We start from the raw sequence: 19,913 nt of genomic DNA, 5'->3' as shown, positions 1-19,913 counted from the left end.
GATGTTCCTCCTCTCAACAGTTTATCAAGGTAGCTAACCAGGTGATTGTTACAATTTTAGTTGTCTACTGTAATCAATGACATGCAACTGGGTAACAATGTAACTAATAAGGTGACAGAACGTGACAAGTCAGATATGCACAGGGTTGATACCTCCTTCTCAATTGCTGCTAAGAAGCAGAATTTAAAGCAAGTCTCAGGAAAAGCTCTTCCACAGAGTAAAGGCTAATTCAACCAGAGCAACTCTGAATGGCCTAAGATGATCTGCAGAGTGATGCAGATTCTGTATTTCACATACAGCAGATTACCCTAACCAGATGGTTCACTGTAGTCCAACACTACAGAACATTCCCTGCATGGCAGGTAGCAACAAACATAGGACTTTGTCACCATTCCTTATCTGAATATCAGATGACTTTTTTTATATATATAACTCCCTCCCCACACACACACACACCCCTTTTACCTCCTCAAGTGATATGATCCCGGTAGATACCAGTACACTCTAAGGAAAACATTATGTTAAACTAATGTTCAAGTGAACCTGAATATTGCTGCTGAAGATAGCAACCTGCCTGAATAGAAGCAATTCACTGAATTGGTCATGGAATCCAATTTAGGGAAAGATTCAGCACTCCCTATATTAAGTTGTTTGTAGCAGGTTAATCGAGGAGAAAGGTGATTATATGGAATATTCATATGGTACATTCGCACACAAAACTAGAACTGGATTTCACAAAGCGGACAGAAAGCCTTTTGCTGGGAATGTACTATCTGAAATTTTATGAGGCACTTTGCTGAGTGGGTCTTGTCTTTTTATTCTCCCACCCAGCCTGATAAAGTACTTGAACATTTTTTGACATTTTGTTAAGCAGCTAACTACAAGTCCTAGCAAATCCAGGGTAACATAGAATCATAGAATATCTGGGTTGGAAGGGACCTCAGGAGATCATCTAGTCCAACCCCCTGCTCAAAGCAGGGCTAATCCCCAGACAGATTTTTGCCCCAGATCCTTAAGTAGCCCCCTCAAGGATTGAACTCACAGCCCTGGGTTTAGCAAGCCAATGCTCAAACCACTGAGCTAAGTAAGCAAGGCCATCAGCTAAGAGGATTTGTAGAAGGTACATTTCCTAAACTTTTTAAGTTGTTTACTTTTGTAAAAATTCTTGGTTTGCATTATTGCTTATTTTTCCTTCAGACTGCTAACATTGATTTAATTACAAATTGAAGAAAAAAATATTTGATCCTTTCACTAAAGTACATTCTTTGATTTTAGTTTTTGTATAGAATTAGTATTTACTGAAGATTGAGGGATAGAGGATCCATTTAGTGTTGATTTAGATGTAAGGCCACCTAGGAGGGATAGCTCTATGTTATTTGAGTATCAGAGGGGTAGCCGTGTTAGTCTGAATCTGTAAAAAGCAACAGAGGGTCCTGTGGCACCTTTGAGACTAGCGGAAGTATTGGGAGCATAAGCTTTCATGGGTAAGAACCTCACTTCTTCAGATGCAAGTCAGATGTCCCTTCTTCTCCGAGCCCTGCATTAGACTGCATTTTAGGAGACAGTTTGCAGCTATGTGTAAAATTTTAGTAGAAAGTACCCTTTGCAAATTATTGCCTATTGAGATGCAGCTGGTTAAAGCATAAATAAGTCAGGCATTTGGGGCTCCCCCCAACCATGTTACAGCTTCACTTTCTTCAGTGTTAATTATCAAGTCACATTCTGTGAAACAGGAACTAAGAGCAAACTGACTGAAAGTTTTTCTAGTATCAGAAAAGTTACATGTCCTACTATTAAGATGTAAAAAGTACTTTTGTATCCTCTACTTAAATGCTATTTTGTAACTTTCTACAGCATAAGAGATCTCCCTGCAGCATGCATAGGGATGAGTGAGGCACCATTTCGTCACCACACTCCAGTGATAGAAGCACACCTGTGTAAGAAGAGGCTGTATTGCATTATCAGCAAAAAGATCAGGAGTACTTGTGGCACCTTAGAGACTAACACATTTATTAGAGCATTTATTAGAGTTAGAGCATATAATAACTCTAATAAATGCTCTAATAAATTTGTTAGTCTCTAAGGTGCCACAAGTACTCCTGTTCTTTTTGCGGATACAGACTAACACAGCTGCTACTCTGAAACCTTGCATTATCAGGAATCTTGATTTACAGAGACCAATGGATTCTTCACTTACATTGAGTTTAAATGGGGGAAGTGACAATTATAAAAAACACCAGCCCTCTCTCTCCAATAAAAATGGTAAGTAAGATCAAACGACTGCAAAATGTGCAAGCTTGAACTTTATGAAGAGTGGGATGTGCAGTTCCAGAAGTGAGGACAATGCTACCACTCACAATACTATTCTTTTAGAACCTTCCCTGGCATAGAATCTGGCTACCAGACTGGCCTGCTTTCCTACCTTTGTGACATATTTACAAGCATCACAACAGCAGAATGGTGCAATGGAAGTTCTAGAAGCCCTCACTTGTACTGCAGGGCAAGTGTTTTACTTCATTTGAACTTTTCCACTCTATTAATTCTTTAGAGCATAAGATGATTTGGGTCATGTTTCTTCTCTCCCACCCCCGAGTACATAATTCTATCAAAACCTCAAGACGACAGTTCAAACATTTACCTAAAAATCTCAGTCATCTGCTGGCCCTTTTGCAGCAAAAAATAATCAAGGACAAAATGCTTTCTGGTTTCTCTTTAGTAATGATGTTGCTTATTGGTGGATCAGAATTTTTTTAAATAAGAAAGTTTCCTGTTGGAGTGTCTAACAAGAGAAATCAATTCCCTTCCTCCAAAACCCAGGTTAATCACTATTAAATGAGCTTTGCACGCTCCAAGCCTAACATACGAAATACATTTAAAAGAAAGTATTTCTTACTCTGTTCTTTTCAATAACTCCCGCCATGAGAATGAGCTCCCTCTATACTGCCAGCAACAATGCTGCAGACAACAAAATTCATGAAAAATGGAAGCAGCTGGAGATCTCAGAACAGTTCATCATCCCACAGGAAAAAAATTGAAGAAGAGGTATGGGGAGTGAGGCCAGATCAGCATACAACCATCCACAACTGGAATAGAAAAAGCCAGGTACTGCTCCCTGGTGTACTTTTGCAATGCTCTCTCCAACAGCATCAGATGAGTTTAATCACAGCTTTCCAGGGACACCAAAGGGCCTCAAAACAATACTGGGTTTTTCATTCTTATTTCTACTCAAGCCATATTTTCAGATACCACATTTAACTAATGTTATAAATAGATGCACCTTATTTGTGTTAAAAGGCTCTACACACTGACAGGATGCCTGTCATATGCAGGACATCATGACTCAACTATAGGCTGAAGTATATCCTGTTCTAATGGCAGAAATCAAGAAAGTGAAGTTCACACACAACTGGGTCACTAAAATAACAAAACAGTCCAGAAGACACATCAATGAGCTGTTTTTTATTATAAAATTGCCCGCGTGTTTTCAGACTCTTTTCCTACAGTTGTGATTACACTGCACCTCATTTTACCTCATTTTCAGCTCTGCTACTTTTCACAACTAAAAAACAAATTAAAGTTGTTTGCTTAGGGTTACAAGTGGTTTCCATACACACTCATTACTGTCTCACTGAACAAGGTCACTTTCCAATACATTGATACAGCCTGTAGCCTAAGCCTCCATTAGCTTCAAATTTTGCTGAAATTAGAGCCAATGGTTTGTACTTATACAGCAATTTTAATCAAACCTCAAAACACTTAAGATGGGTTCATGCCTTTCCAACATACTGAAGCATAGCGAGGTTAAGTTACTTACCCATGGCAACACAAAGCAGCCAGAGGTGAATTAGAAATAAGCCCCAAATAACCTAGCTCCTGATGCCCTTACCACTACAGAACACAGCCTCCCTATGGAGTTGTCACAAGAGATGCACCTTGCAAGAAAATAGCAGCTGGAGTTCATAGACTTTGATAGGTGTTTACGCCAATAAGATTCACAAGCTCAGATTTTGTTCCTTATACGCCATAGAAAGTTACCAATGGATTAATCCCAGAATGAATCATTTTCCTAATGACTTGGAAAGAGTTTGTTAATGGTCTATTCTTAGGCATTTTTTCTGCATGGGTTCAAACTGGGACAAAAGCGAAGCAAAAGACTGAATACTTCCATAATAAAATAAGAATACGGCTATACTGGGTCAGACCCATCATCCATCTAGCCCAGAATCCAGTCTTGCAATAGTAGACAGGTGCTTTAGAGGGAATGAACAGAACAGAGCAATTTCTGAGTGATCCATCTTACCCTGTCATCCAGTCCCAGTTTATGGCAGTCAGAGGCTGAGGGACACCCAAAGCATAGACTTGCATCCCTGACCATCCTGGCTAATAGCAATTGATGAACCTATCCTCCACAAACTTCGATGCTTCTTTTTTTAACCCAGTTATATTTTTGGCCTCCACAACATCCCCTGGCAACTATTTCCACAGGCTGACTGTGCGTTGTGTGAAATTTCCATGCAGTTTGCAGGTGTGTTTCAATCTTGTGACTCTTCCTTTTAGTTTCTGCTTAACTAGCTTCTCATTTTTAAGTAGTTCCCCTTTTTGGAGTTAAATGCTACTGAGATGGGTTTCTTTGGTATTTGTCCTGTAACGAGGATGTTAAATTTAATTACATTATGTTCACTATTACTAAGCATTTCAGTCATACTCACCTCTTGGACCAGATCCTGTGATTCACTTAGAACTAATTCAACAATTGCCTCTCCCCTAAATCATGAATTGCACTGTCGTAGCTTTTATTATGTCTTTAACATGAACCATCACCTGGTTCTCAATCTTAAACGTGAGCAACACCTGAGCATCTAACTAGGTATTTGTCAGGACAGAAATAAACCCCATTGCTGCCTCCTATCAGATTCGTATTTACATATTTCAAACTACTACTAATTCCACCCCACCCCCCAGCATTTAAATATCAAAATTTGTTATTAACTAGCAAATTTCAGAATAATTTACTTTTTACCATTTTTCACGTTATGCAAGGTGACAAATACAATACACTGATCGGTGTCCTCTGGGTTCTAATGCACTATTACTAATACTATGTTTGGATTAAAAACATGAGAGCATTTACATTTTCTTCTTTTTTTGCTAAAGCTTAAAGACTCAAAAATTTCTATATATTTTTGGGGGTTTTGTACAACCACTTAAAAATACAAGACCTAGACTTGAGGCCTAACACTAGTTGAGCGTTTCCCTTTAAACAAAGTTTTCAAAAAAGAAAATCTGTTTTAAATGGAAACTAAGGGCAGAATGGAACTTGAGGACAATGATATTAGGGACTTGGGTGAATAAATAGTGACGAGCGGAAAAACAGTTACACGCCATAAAACCATGTTGATAGTCTTATAGCCAGTCCTCCATCTTCAAGTAGCAAATGGAGTTTAGGATCACTGTACAGGATAGATATTTGAGAAATGACAAATTATTGTATCACCTCTGATTAACCCAACTGGTGATTACACCACAACTGCAAACAAATTCTGAGTTGTACATCTCTTAGGATTTGCCTAGCACAGTGTGCTACCTTTTAAATTAAAAACAGCTCCTAGGTAACTGTAACCTAATCACTGCACCATCATTAAAAAAATAACAGGGGAAAGCAGAGAGATTAGCATGTGGAAAGTTAGCCAGAGCAGCTGTTCAAAGCAGTAAGACTCCATGAACAAGAGGACCATAAGGACTCCAATTTTGGGTACTCCACCAATGATCAGACAGAAATAACAGCCTGAGACATCAACTGGATTGCTGCAGTGCAGGCTGCCAAATTACTTAGATTTTTTTTCCAATTTAAACGAAAGTGCTGAAGCCAGACAAAATACTGAATACAGGCACCTGGATACAGTGTCAAAAGCCTTGTCATTACAATTACTTCCCCCCCACAGGAATGCAAAAGGAAATAAATATAGGATTACAAACAACTGATCAGCACACAACACTGGATTTCACACAAGGGCAGCACACAAGCGAAAAACTATTAGTTGAAAGACATTGAATAACGGATTATGAACATAACTTCACTTCTAAGCTTAATTCTGCATTTTGTGTAAAAGAAAAATTAGGTGCAAAATTCAACCCGACCTCAGTGACGGGTGGTTCTAACTCCACACCCTTGATTTAGCAGCTGTATTCAGGCAATGACCCCACAGCTGCCAGGCCTCTGTCATTCTCCGTCTCCTGCCCCCTCCCTCCCGATTCAGCTCCTAGAGGATTGTCCGTTCATCATCCCAATATGGCTACCCTGATCATTATGCTGAACTGAATACAGACGATACAAGCACTATGGATGGGTCCAAAAACGCAGTAAATCCCCTGCCCTTATGGTCTCCCCCACCACCCTTCCCCAGCAGATGCTCTGGGACCATCCTTCACTCACAACCCTGGAGGAAGCAAACACAGCCTCCACCATGCACCTGAAGATGGGGATGCAGAGATGCGGCTCGATCCGCACTTCGGGGAGGAGGCGGGATCTGGGGACCGAGGTCCGGGGAGGGAGGGAGGGCGGGCGGGGAGACAGCAGAGGCTCTGGCACCGAGCGTCTCCTGGGGGAAGGGGAGAAGCAAGGGGGGGACTGGTGCGCCGGATCTGGCAGGCGCAGCAGGGAGGAGGAAAGGCTGCCAGCGAGCTCCACGCCCTTGGGCCGCTGCACCGACAGCTCAGGGCAATCTCCCTCGCCAGCAAAGCTCCAGGACAAGCTGGCCCCTGCCATCGCCGCCCGGGGGCTCCCCCCACCCCCTGCCAGCACTACCCAGAGCCCGCAGCGCCCGGGTAAACAAGCGGCCCCCGCCCATCCCCGCCGCATTATGGCACCTACCTCTCCCCACCTAGGCTCTCTCCTCCCCCGCGCCCCCAACTCCCCTTTCACGGGCGGCTTTACCGTCCCCTGGCTCCTCCCCCGCTTTCACGGGCGGCTTCCCCATCGCCCCCAGGGACTCCCCTCAGCGCTCACCTCGCGCGGGGCCGCGGACAGTGGGGGTCCAGAGGGATCCGCGGCGCAGTCAGCAGAAGAAGGAGGAGCCGGCGGAGACCCGCAGAGGAAGGGAGAGGAGAAGAAAAGGGCCGCCCAGCCCCATCACGGTGCCCCGGGACAGGCTCGGAGCCCAGGGCAGCCCCGGACCGGGAGGGAGAAGGAACCCCCGAGAGAAGCCGGCAGCAGCTCCGCTGCCTTGGAGCGCCGCTTGCAAACTGACTCAGGCGATCCCTCAGCCCAGCAGCGCCCCGCCCCCATCCCCGAACAACGCTACCCCCCGCCAATCCCAGCGCGGCGACGCCCCTTCCCCCAATCCCAGCGCGGATGAGTGCTTAATCGCATCGCGCCACTCCGCCAATCACAGCCCGAAACAGAAGAATGGGCTTGTCCAACTCAATGCCGCTCATGGGGGGGGGGAAGGCTGCGCTGCCTCCTTGGCCAATCCCACTGCGAAACGGCGTGAAAAGTCCGCCCCTTCATCTCTTTAGCCAATCAGCGTTCGAAAGAAATTATTCTCCTTTCTCCCCTACCCTATGAAGAGCAGCCAGGGGACGTTCGTTCGTCCCCTATCCCGCCCGGCTGCGGAGGAACACCGGCCCGGGCCTACGGCTCTTTGCGGCGGAGGAGGCGGCGGCCGTTACTAGTGGGGTACCGCCGCAGGGCTGGGGAACGAAGGCGGTTGGGGGGCTGTTGAAGGGGATTCAGGTCTAGGACCCTGCCTGGCAGAGGTGTGGCTCGAGGCCTACTTCTCCCATAGCATCTGGTTGCCGCACAACCCACTGCCTCCCCTCCTGAAGGGGGCCCGCCCCATGAGAAGGGTAATGAATGGTGGGACAGGCCACTTCCCGGGGCAAATTCTCCTTCCTTGTCCCGGCTGCTGAGACTAACTCCGGTCACCCGGCTGCAGGCCCCTCTCCATCGCTCCAGGCCACGGCCGCAGACAAAGCCCCGTCTCCCAGCAAGATCGTGGCTTCTCAGTGCAGACGGGAGTAACGTTTTCTTCATCAGCTTCCTTGCTGAAGGGAAAAGAGCAGCCATAAAATCCTACGTGATCGTTTGGGGGTTGCTGGCTGTTAAAAAGGAGGCGCCAGGCTGACTGTGCTGGGCAAGGAGACGAGAGAACTGTTCCCAGGCTAGTAAGAGAAGGGTAGCTTCAATTCTGCTGTTAGCAAAGGAGGGGGAGCTGTTCTCCATCTTCTCTCCCCCCACAAGCACTTCTGTCTCAACCTTAATCCTGGAAGAGTTTTATGGAGAGAGGAGTTGTATTTTAGGCCAGCTATTCGTGACCCAGTCTCTTAGATATACCTACGTCATCAGTATTGCCAACTCATGAGTCAGGTGCCCAAAAGAGTTGCTTGGCTCAAACTCATGTGATTTTAAAACCTAATACACTTTAGGTTCTTTGTATATGCCTTCTGGTTTGTAAATCTTTAGGATTCACATTTTCAAGCTTTTCTCTGTAATTATGAAGGCTATAAAATTACTTTTAAAATTAAAGCTGCGAGACTCACTTAGTCACATGACTCCAGAAGTTGCAGCTTTAATAAAAACATCAGCTATCCCAAGACTCACTAAAATCATGAGATTGCAAAACTGTAACATACTCTTTAGTGAGCCAAATAAATTACTAGTGTAACAGCATCTCCAAACTTATTTTAATGTAATTCCACCTCAAGAATTAATTTGTTCAGTATGTTTACAGACCGTATCTTCTTATAGGTCAGTAATTTTACTCTCAAATATATGTTACTCTGGACCCTGGGTAATCTTTAACATTTCACTTGTTTAAAAACTATAGATAAATGGAAAGAGGATATGGGTTTTTTTTAAGTATAAGAAAGAAGAAAGCAGTATAAAAGGAGCTCTGCACTTATTAGGTAGAAGGGAGAGAAGGGCTAGCTATAGTAGGCAGAGGCAAAACAATTGTTTTAGCACTACAGCTGATTGTTTCTTCCAAATTTAAAGGGGCAGTTACCATACAGGTATGCTGGGAGAAGCTATAAAAGGGTAAACCCAATGATTCCTAGGCAGTTAGGCCCTTTGGAAGGTTTTTAATTTACAACAGTGAGTGCTGGATTAGGCCCAATGAAAGCAAGTTACACGTACAGAAAATATATTGTAGTCTCTTTAGAAGGGCATTTTGGGGTATGAGGCAGCTTGAATTGTCTAGAGCTACAAACTGGCATCTTCTTTATACATTCTCATGGCCATTTGTTTTCCTGTGAATGTTTAAATAGCTTTTGTAAACTTGTGTAATCTAAAGTTATATTTGAGTGCTTTAAATATTCATGATGTATGTCTTACTGCTTCATGCTAAAAATTGATTTGTAGCGACAATCTGCTCAAAAACTCTTTCTAGCTCTATATAGATTGGCCTATGCTACTTTGGGAAAAAATGGATTGGAAGGAGGAGAAAGCTCAACATATGCCCTTGAGCGAAGGCAATGAGTGAATTAATAAAGAGGGAGGTCAAGACTCACAGTTCTTCCTTTGAGGAAAACTACAGAGTTATGGATGGGAGAAATTACACTTTTCTTGGCCCACTGAAATTGTCATTTAATCAACACTTTTAAAGAGCTGGTGTGAGGTTTTTAAACTATTACAAATTTCCAGTCTGTATTCCTGCTAAAGCTACATTTACTACATGTATAGTTTTGAAGCATTAAGACAATTAAATCAGATCAGCCCAGGATACATTTGGTTGTCCGATTTGGGTTTAAAATACAACTATCTTCATAGTCTACTAATGAGTGCACTGCACTGAAAGCCCTTCTTTCTTCCTGATACTTGGATAGACACAGACATATCAGTTATGTGGTTAATTGCCAGATATTTGCAGTGTAAGTGAATGCAGAAAAATCTTGCATGCATGAATAAATTCTTGTTTTCTACCTGTTCCACAAAACTCCATTTACAAATGTAGTAAGCAAAGTGTCAAGATTTTTAATCCTAGCAGACCATTTCAAGTTAAATTTTTTCAAAAACGCTGTTGTCTGAGGTCATTCAATAAAGAAGGATGAAGTCACAGATCTTTTTTTGGAACTGTCAATAGGGAAGTCTGTGCTGTGCTGCATGTGACTCTTGCTTCTGGTCCTCAGAGTGATTAACATGTAATACTCTGTTAGAGGTGGCAGCATTTTGCACAAGTAAGGCCAAAATAGTCAAAAGTGGCAATTAGTTCTGGGTGCCTCAACTTTTGGTGCTTCGTTTGGGACATGTTGGGTTCTGATATAAGTGCTAAGCACCTACAACTTCAAAAGGAGACATGGATACTCATTACTCCTGAAAATCGGGCCCAAGATGGCACATAAATCAGGGGGCACTCCTGAAAATTGGAATGTCAGTGTCTTTTCTGCTCAGTGTTGTGGTCCTTGTTTTAGTTAGCATTCTCCTCAGGCTGATCTTGTTGCCAGGCTTCCTGCAGGGTAGAAAAATAGTAGTTGCAGAAGAAAATCCTCATTCATGACCTGGTAAAAACAATCATGTCAGGAAATGTGTGTTGTTCAGATCCTACAAAGAAAATAATAGTGAGGTCTGGAGCAATGTTAAGTAGGCAGGTCATTTATGTAAACAAATGCCTCCTGAATGCAACTAAATTCAGTGAAAATGATTATTGGTACTTCTGATGAGCCAGCTGGATGATATGCAAATGTCTGCTTCTTGCCTATCTATCAGAGGTGAATAATAATTTTGTGGATCTTTAACTCTCTCTCTCCTTGTTAATTGAGAAGGAAGAACTCACAATTGTTAAATACCTTAAGCCATAGAAATTATTTTCAGCTTCAGCTTATGTTTTGTAATTCAGCACATGTGAAACAATACATATATGGCCTTCGTGTTTTGGTGGCCATCAGGCTTTATTGTTCATCACTGTTTATTTACTTAGGCAAAACTAAGGTCAGTATTTATGTAATGTATCAATATGTCTCGATGTTCATTTTAGCAGACCTCAGAGTCTGCATATTGCTTTTGACAGTCTGTTCATCTTTCACAGAAATTCTAATCACATTCTAATCTCTCAGCTTTCCAACTGCAGAATTTCACACCCACTCCACAACTAAAACTTGAGTGGTTGTAGAGACTGAAACCCAGCCACGCAGCATCATCCTAACACCCAAAATCTTTCTGCTATCTTTGTAATTAAATCTTAGCTTTTAAAACTATATTTTAAATAAGATTAAAGATTACATCTCTTGTGTGGAGTGATTTTACTCTGTATATCTGCTGGAGCTATGAGGATGCCTGCTTGTGTTTCTCCAGGCCTTGTCTTGCAGCACTGTCCTTTTGGCAGAGATGAAATGGATGGGACTCCCTTGAGAACTGAATTTTCCTCCTGAGTTAACTGGAGGGGTTGCTGTTGAATATTGTAAGGCAGAGTGTCTCACCGCAATATCATGGATTTAAACTGAGCATTCCAGAATGTAAACCAACAAGCTGAAGAATTGTACTGTCATGCTGGTCTTTTATTAAGCACAATTTCTTTTTGCAAATGTTTGATGCCCAAGATTTCTATATCCAGTACAAGATTTATTTTTGTTCCTCTCAATCACAGTGTTCAATATTTGTTTGTATTAATCTGCATTCCTTTTGACACATTCTAAGAAGTTTAAAAATGGGGGTGGGGGATTTTATTATTTGTCCTTTTCTATTTGGCAAACCTTTATTTCCCTTCCCCCCCACCCGCAATGTGTTTTTGGATCAAGTTGACATGAGCATAAGTGTTTTTGTTTAGCAGCTACAATTTTAACTTGCATTCATAGTGATTCTTTGCATGGCAGCATGATTGTCAGTACAGATGTGGAAACATTACTTGCTAGTTAAACATTGCTGCAGAACCTGCAAAGCAAGAACAAAATGTAGTTTTATAGGTCCTATAAATTACCATTGTTATGGTTTTCAAGTTCTTGTTGATGAGAGTATTAGATTTAGAAGTAAACAAAGAATCTAAGCAAGATTGAATCTGGTGCCTAAAGCGTTTGACATTGCCTTCTGAAAAAATCCTATCTTTAAAAGCCTACTATAAATTATTAATGTCAGATATCTGTTTTGTTGTCACCGTATCCCACAGCTTTCCCTGGTGACAGCTGGAGGGGTTTAATTTCACTCAAAGATCCTGTGAACCATTTGTTTATGCATCATTTTTCTATAACAGACCTTTTTTACTAATTAGGAGCAACCTCGTATCAGTTAACTTAGGTCTTAAAACCATGATTTAAAAAAATCCCACATTGTCATTTATAGGAATTTCTGTGCAATGACAAATGGTCTCCAAACACATGGGCAGAAGAAGAAAGGGCCTTAAGGAGGCTCACCACCAAATTTCATACAAGTCTGTAAACTGAATAAATATAACAGTACCTAAGGATTGATTGCAAAAAGGAATAGCTTAGTGTGCTCCTTGAGTGTCTGTTGGGGTAATGGCTTTTCTATAAAGGATAAAAAGGATTTTAGGAGGAGATACCTTGAGGCTTAAACTGTCACCATATGGAGTGGAATTACATGCAGGTTCTTAAATGTTTTTGTTTTTTCTTTGTCAGTTACAAAGTATATACAATACGCTATCTCTTTGTGTGAACTAAGTATGAGCTAGTTCACCTGATGGATGATACTGTGGGGAAAGAAGGATAAATTGAATGGGCCAAAGTGGTCCCTGATAGAACTCCATTGAAGTCACTGAAGTTAAGTCATGGATAAATTTCTCCCAACACTAATAAGTGATTTTTTTCCTTTGTTTATTATTTTAAACTTCTAATTAGAAAAGGACCTGAACAGAAACCCAGATCCAAACAACCCTGAAATTTGGGAGAGTCCAGAGCCAAACTTCATGACTAGCTCCTGTTCAACTAATGGAATGAACCAAAATTGCAGATTGACACATCCCCATACTTCAAGCATGTTCTAATGTCTGTTTCAACTCTGCAGCTTGACCCCATGTCAACTTGTAGGTAATTAGTAATTTTATGTTCTGAGTGATGTAATGTGGAGCAGTTATTGACAACACCTAGTTAATGCAACTGACTCACACAGTGTCAATTCAAAAGAATCCAGAACTTCCTAAGCTACAAAACAACCATCCACCCACCAGTCCTTTAAATGCTCTATGTAGGAACAGTCCTGAATACAAATGCAACAGAGTGACGTCAATGGATGCAGGTGACATTTCTTACAATGCAGTGTAAAATTGCTTATCTAGGTGCAAATGACCAGGAATCTGTTGGTCTAATAATTTGTGGCTCTGACCCTAAATCCCCATGCCATGTCATCTAAATTATCTGTGTAGTGCAGGAAATATACAAAATGCTTTACAAAACAAACACAACATTCGCATTTCTCCTTCACCAGAATGCTTTACAAAACAAACACAACATTCTCATTTCTCCTTCACCAGAACTTAGACAAGATTTTAGTCAAAGGAGGGGAAAACATTTTTATTTTTGTTATGACAGAACAGGTTGGGGAAGCAGTTCAAACCTTTCTCAGTGCAACCCAGAGAGAAAATCAGGAGCATCTGTATATTTCTATTATCTTTTCCTGGGCGATATTTCCTGTCTGGTTCCTTCTCTGAAATTACACATTTCTACTAGCCACTCCTTCCTGACACTTCCAGTTTACTCAGTGAGAACTGCCTCTCTCAAACTATCCATTTCCATCTGTTATTTCCAAAGCACATGCAGTCTTCTGATTCTAGTGTCCATCCCTTCTTCCACTCAGAACACAATGCTCACTGTGGATAAAATTTACCCCCGTGTAAGGGCTCAGCATGAGGTAAATGTATGTCTCACCTGAACTCATGGCCTATGCACTAGATGAGTCCTACCACCTCTTCTGAAGGACTCCATCTTATGAAGGTTTAAGTGGGATTGAAGTGATGCATATGTATTGTGGTGTCCCCCCCCATACAGGGATGAATTTCATCTGATTTGAATAGCAGAAGAGAAGGAAATTATCACTCTGTGATGTCATCTCTGGAGACAGTTTGGTACAATTACCTTGGGGAAAGCAGGTTCAGCAATTACAGCAACATGAGACAGGTAGAAAATAATGGAAAAGCTGTTGTAACAATCATTTCAAAGACTCTAAAAATTGCATTCTCCCGAGGCAGCAAAACAATCACAGTAAAAAGCATCCAAACTGGGACTGCCAAAAATGTCTTGGCATTAACACGTTTCCAAGATGCCCTTAAATATTAAAAATCAGAAAAAAATGCTCTTTTTGGTGTGTGTGACGCAGCATGAATCATCAGCCTTCCTCTTTGTGTTTAAAAAATTAGATGAAAATTCAGCATGGAGAGATAAAAATAAAAAGCTCTGACTACAGGCGAGAGAACAATATTTGTGTCCCATTCTGAGGATTTTGAGAGAGGTAAGTATTATTTCAGGGTTGTGTTTTTTTTTAAATACATTTTAGTATAACTTCTCCATTTTCTAATATTTTTTTCTCCTCTGATCTGTTTTTCCAATATATCAGTCTCTGTCAGCAATAATAGCTTCCTCCAGACACACACCCGATAAGACGAGTCCAGTAACATGAGCCCTTTCAAAAGGTACTGGATTGATACCATCTTTTGTTTGAGGGCTGCCGCTTGGTTGTTTGGGACAGTAATTGACTGAAGAGTATTTTAGTTTCTGTATTGTTTTTAAAGAGATCAATTTTTCTGTCTGATGACTTCTATAATGACTGATCTCAGGAATTTTTTTTATATAGGTCTTTTTCTATTCAGGGTGGCAAATAGAGGTTACTGATTGAATCTTTAAATGAAAGGATGTATTTTAACATATGGGATTACAGCGGGTGTCCAAAATGTATACTAATTTCTTAAGATAGTATCTACACTACAGTTAAAATGTTTGTCCTATAACCTGGCTACAACACACATCCGTTGTGTAGTAGAGCTACAATGCATCTAAAGCTTTAGCCTGATTACGGAACATCCCCACTGCATATTTCTGTATATCAAGTTAAGTGTATATGGTATGTGATATAATTCCTGTTCAGAGGAACTTAACTTCGAAATTGATCCAGAACAGTGGGAGAGAGGGAGAAGCAGGGGAGAGGAGGGAAGGAAGAAGGGATATGCAGAATAAGGCTGAGGTTGTTGGCAACAGTACCCTAGTTCCTAAGGTTTGGTTTGTTTAGAATAACTTTGTTTAAAGGGATATAATTAGAGAATCCATTAAAAGATTGTGAGGGGCGGGAAAAGGTGGATATTGAGGAGGGAGGTTGCATGGCATACACGATCGAGGTGGTTGTTCTACACCTAGGTAGCAACGTGAGAGAAAACATGGAGGTTCTCCTTAAATCTCAGAATATTGATTGGTTTTTTGCTTTTGGAAAGTGCTTAAATGTTAAATTCTTTGTGCGTCCTTTGGCAACCTCTGCTAAATACAGGACACTGCCTGTATTTAGACATTGTACCTTGGCATATAATTATTCCATTACATTAGAATCATTTTCATTTTGGCAGTCCTCCAACATCCCAAAACGACTAGCTCCTAAATTGTCATCATGGAGGATTAACCCAGTACCCCACGCACAGCTGGATTGACACTGAAAGCAGAGCTGCTCATTTGCACACTCCCCCATGCACAAGTTGCCCATGACCCCAGCAGGCAGTTTCTGTCTTAGGTAAGTGGAACCCTATTGGGTCACTCTACCTCCACAGCATTGTCAAACATTTTAGTCTCTTAGTCCTTCACTTCTGTGAGGTGTTGGAGACCCTATATGCTGCTCTTCGAAATACTTCTGGCCAACTGAACGGGAAATGCTGCTGGATTCCAGATAATCCAGACCCTCCTATGCTGGGATGGCTGATCACTACACTACCTTGCTTTTGAATAGGTGTGGATTTAAAGAGGAAAATGTAGTAGAAAAGAAGCTTTCAGGGCTCCAAGAGTAACTTGCAACCCCCCAAACTTCCTGTAATAAAAATTTAATCATATAATCTTGTTACAAGAAAAGAGGAAATGTTAAGTAACAGTTGCATACATCTGCATGAGCTTAATACATACAAGTAGAGTTGAGTGCCACCACAACATTAATTTGATGTGCTCTTTAAACAGTTAGAGATGGGTAAGGGTTTGTTTTTATATTCCTGTGCTTAAATGAGTTGGGGAAACTATTTTTTAATATGAAGCCCACAGGAGCAGAAGGGGCTTATCAGTCAGTGGCTGAAGCAACATTGCCTTTTGATGACAGCATGAGGATGTCCTGAATCCCAGTGAAGAGTTAACAGTAGCAAGCCATCAACTGGATGACACATCCTTAACTAATTGTAAATGGGGAATCATCATCCAGTGGAGGTGTTTCTAGTGGGGGCCCCCCTCATTAAATCTGTTTTTGTTCCAATCCTGTTTAATATCTCTATCGACCACTTGGAAGAAAACTTATCATGCCTGGTAAAACAGACCACAAACAGTGGAGGGGTAAATGACAGTTCAGTTCTACAGAGCAATCTGTCGAACAATATGCACTTTAATACAATTAAATGAAAGGTTTATATATAGTAGAAACCAGAATGTAGGTCACTGAAGGTGGAGGACAGTATTTTGGAAAGCAGTGACTCCACAGGGCTTTGTGTTATGGGGATAACCAGTTGAACATGAGCTGACAGTATGATGCAACTGGCTAAGAGAGCAAAGGCAATAAACTTATTTGTATAAGTAGGGGAATACTGAGTAGAAGTAGGGAGATGTTACCTCTACTGCATGTGTCAGTGCTGAGACAGTTACTAGAAGACTGTTCACTTCTCACGTCTGCTCTTTAAAGACGTTTACTCCTTGGGAGATTCTGTGTGACTGCGTGCCCACAGAAAACAGGGCCCAACCTTATAGTGAAAGAGAAGGGCTCACAATCTAATTAGCTTAACAAAGAGAAGGTTTAAGAGGTGACTTGATCATGGTCCAAAGCTATGTCTACACTACCACCTATGACGGCAAAACTTATGTCACTCGGACATAAGCGACAGAAGTTACACTGATATAAGTGCTAGTGTGCCCAGCTCTATGGTGGTGGGAGAGCTTCTCTTGCTGACATAACTTATGCTGCTACCAGGGGTTTTTTTTGTTTTTTGTTTTTTTTTTTGCTGGTGAGAGCGCTCTCTTTAATCGTCATAGAGTGTCTTCACCACATGTGATACAGCTGCGCTGCTGTAGCACTGTAAGTGTAGACATGGCCTAGATATCTACATGGGGGGAAAAGATTGACAGTAAGAGATTTCTTTAATCTAGCAGACAAATGTCTGAGATCCAGCAACTGGATCTGAAACTAGATAAGTTCATACCAGAAATCAGACATTTTTTATAGGAGAGTAATTAAACATTGGAACAACTTAAAAGGATAGGGTGGATTCTCCATCACATGTCGTTCTAAAAGATATGCTCTAGCTAATCCAGAAGTTATGGACTTAATACAGGAATCATTTGGTGAAGGATTTGTCATGTAGGAGGTCAGACAAAATTGTTATGGTCTCTTCTGACCTTAATCTTATCTTCTGGAGAATGAGAAGGCAGTAGCAAAAGGGTAATGATGTATCATACTGCCATATACTAGCCCAATCTGACGCTTTGACTGTAGTAGCCTATATTACTATGAAGTCATTATATAGTGTGGGAAAGTTTACATGGTGTTCTAGAAATGCACTAAGATAGCCCTTGCCATGAAGATGCTATATTCTGTCATACAAGAAACCTGTCCAGGGAGGGGAGGGCAAGGAGAGATTATTGGAGAGGATAATGGATGGCTATTTGGTGGAAGTAGGCTAGGGGCTTTCAACCTTTCCTGAGTACTGTACCCCTTTCAAGAGTCTGATTTATCTTGCGTACCCCCAAGTCACACCTCACTTAAAAAATGACTTGCTTACACAGACATAAAAATACAAAAGTGCCATAGCACAATATTAGTGAAGAAGTATTGCTTTTTCATTTTTACCATATAATTATAAAATAAACGGAGTGGAATATAAATATTGTACTTACATTTCAGTCTATGGTATATAGAGCAGTATAAACAAGTCATTGTATGGAATTTTAGTTTGTACTGCCTTCGCTAGTGATTTTTATGTAGCCTGTTGTAAAACTAGGCAAATATCTAGATGAGTTGATGTACCCCCTGGAAGATCTCTACATATCCCCAGGGATATATGTATTCCTGGTTGAGAACCACTGCGATAGGTCATAGAATTTCCCCAAAATAATTCCTAGACCAGATCTTTTAGAAAAACATCCAATCGTGATTTAAAAAGTCAGTGATGGAGAATCCACCATAATCTTTGGTGAACTGCTCCCATGATTAATTAGTTAAAAACCTATGCCTTATTTCCATGCATGATGCTATGAATCATGCAGGTTATTGGTGGTATTAGATTCCTGCTATACATCCAGTTTGATGATCTCTAACTAATTCCTCAGAAAGAATGTGATGCTTTCCAAACAGCACTAATGTTACAATCACAATTCTGCTTTTCAGGTGACTAGTGTGCAAATGTCAAAGTCTGCTTTGGAGTGGAAGCCATGAATTGGATTGCTGTGAAAAACTGAGTGACTAGGACATTCATAGTCTTTTCATATGGGGGGTGGGGAGTTAAATTTTATTTTACCAGACAGAACTGGTTGGAAAGTGCCATTGCTTTCTGTTGCCACTTTGAAAACCAAAATGTCTCTCTTATTTGGGCTTCAGTTCTCCTCTGACTGAGGCCAGGGGTGCTGTGGAGGTGGCCTCATGAACGTTTAAGGAAACTTTCCTAGGAGCCCTCAACTCAGTCTCTAGCTTCACACATGCAGATCAGCAAGTTTAATAAACTCATTTGCAGACACATCCTTTTGAAAAGCCCAGCCATAATATTACAGCAACTCTCAAACTGATTCCTGCTTTAATTCACTAAAGCATAGTTTGCACTATCTGATCTACAATATGTAAGGGAGGCTGCTTCTCTAAGTTTTAGCCACCTATTTCCCCTGTATTTCAGGTCCAGCTGTACATAGCAAAGGTGGGACCAGCCATTTTGATTCAACTGAATTGTTCCTCATTTGAAGACTGGTTACTTGGGATTTTAGTTTATATTATTTCCCTTACATGTTCATTGAGATTTATTAGCCTTCAACTGCACATGCTCATCAAAGGTTCCTGAATCCATCCTCGCTGAAGATGGCACTGTTTCAAGTGCTAATGATATTTATGCTAAATTTCATATATTTTCTTACTGTCTTCTATATAGCACACTATGAATGCTGAACTTTCAAAAAGCTTTTATGCTTGATTTGATGACTTCCTTACTTCAATGCCTTTCTGAAACATTTGGTATTGTTTTCTCAAAACACAGTTATTTCCTTTGGCAGCTTTTCCTTGATGAGTTATAACTGATGTCCATAGTAGTTCTGCAGCAGAATGCAGTACGTCAGACTTTCCAGGTCAAATTCTGATCTTAATTATACTAGTAAAAAGCCAAATCAACCACGGTAAATTACTTCATATCTAATAGGCTTTTAAATCCTGCAACAAGTATACATACCACCCACCCTTCTCCCTGATAAGCCTAACGAAACTTCCTAAGGGTGTGACTACACTAGAAATGCTACAGCAGTACACCTGCTGTAGTGCTGCCGTAGTGTAGACCAGTGGTCTCCAAAGTGGAGTGCACGCACCCCAGAGGATCCTTGGGGGTGCGCAGAGTTGTTTTTTCCTCCCTTGCGTCAGCAGTTCGGACAGAAGTCCAAGCAGCTTTTTTTTTTTTTTTTTTTTTTCCCCCGCACTTCGGCAAAAATGGTAGAGCTGGCGCAGCACGGGGTGCATGCTCAACATTTTTTTTACTGATGGGGTGCAAGATCAAAAAGTTTGGAGACTACTGTTGTAGACACTACAGCAATGGAAGGGGTTCTGTCACTAGTAAATC

General features: G+C 41.2%; 1 protein-coding gene and 1 long non-coding RNA gene across 24 annotated transcripts in view; one reads left to right on the top strand and one right to left on the bottom strand.

Annotated features, from left to right (window-relative positions):
• Nucleotides 1–7,398, bottom strand: part of KIF1B (kinesin family member 1B) — a 142,325-nt gene extending 134,927 nt beyond the window's left edge. For 18 of the 19 annotated variants that reach the window (XM_065575443.1, XM_008167245.4, XM_065575450.1 and 15 more), the window contains exon 1: nt 7,007–7,244. The gene's annotated coding sequence lies outside the window, so the exon portion shown is untranslated. Of the gene's footprint in view, nt 1–7,006 lie in introns of all 19 variants that reach the window. The other variant, XM_008167254.4, reaches the window with a different exon arrangement.
• Nucleotides 7,399–7,569: 171 nt separating this feature from the next.
• Nucleotides 7,570–19,129, top strand: LOC101930913 (uncharacterized). Of its 5 annotated transcripts, none has more exons than XR_010594312.1 (6): nt 7,570–8,163; nt 12,784–12,972; nt 13,930–14,058; nt 14,298–14,389; nt 14,495–14,570; nt 15,492–15,652. It is a non-coding gene; the product is annotated as an uncharacterized LOC101930913 (long non-coding RNA). The 5 variants fall into 5 exon arrangements; XR_010594313.1 differs by having other exon boundaries at nt 7,641–8,159; nt 15,492–15,939; XR_010594314.1 differs by lacking the exon at nt 15,492–15,652 and adding an exon at nt 18,990–19,122 and having other exon boundaries at nt 7,645–8,163.
• The last annotated feature ends 784 nt before the right edge of the window (nt 19,130–19,913 follow it).

The sequence above is a fragment of the Chrysemys picta genome, chromosome 21 (genome assembly GCF_011386835.1).
Source record: "Chrysemys picta bellii isolate R12L10 chromosome 21, ASM1138683v2, whole genome shotgun sequence".
Taxonomy (NCBI): domain Eukaryota; kingdom Metazoa; phylum Chordata; order Testudines; family Emydidae; genus Chrysemys; species Chrysemys picta.
Note: the sequence above shows the minus strand (reverse complement) of the source record. Positions and strands in the feature narration are given on the sequence as shown.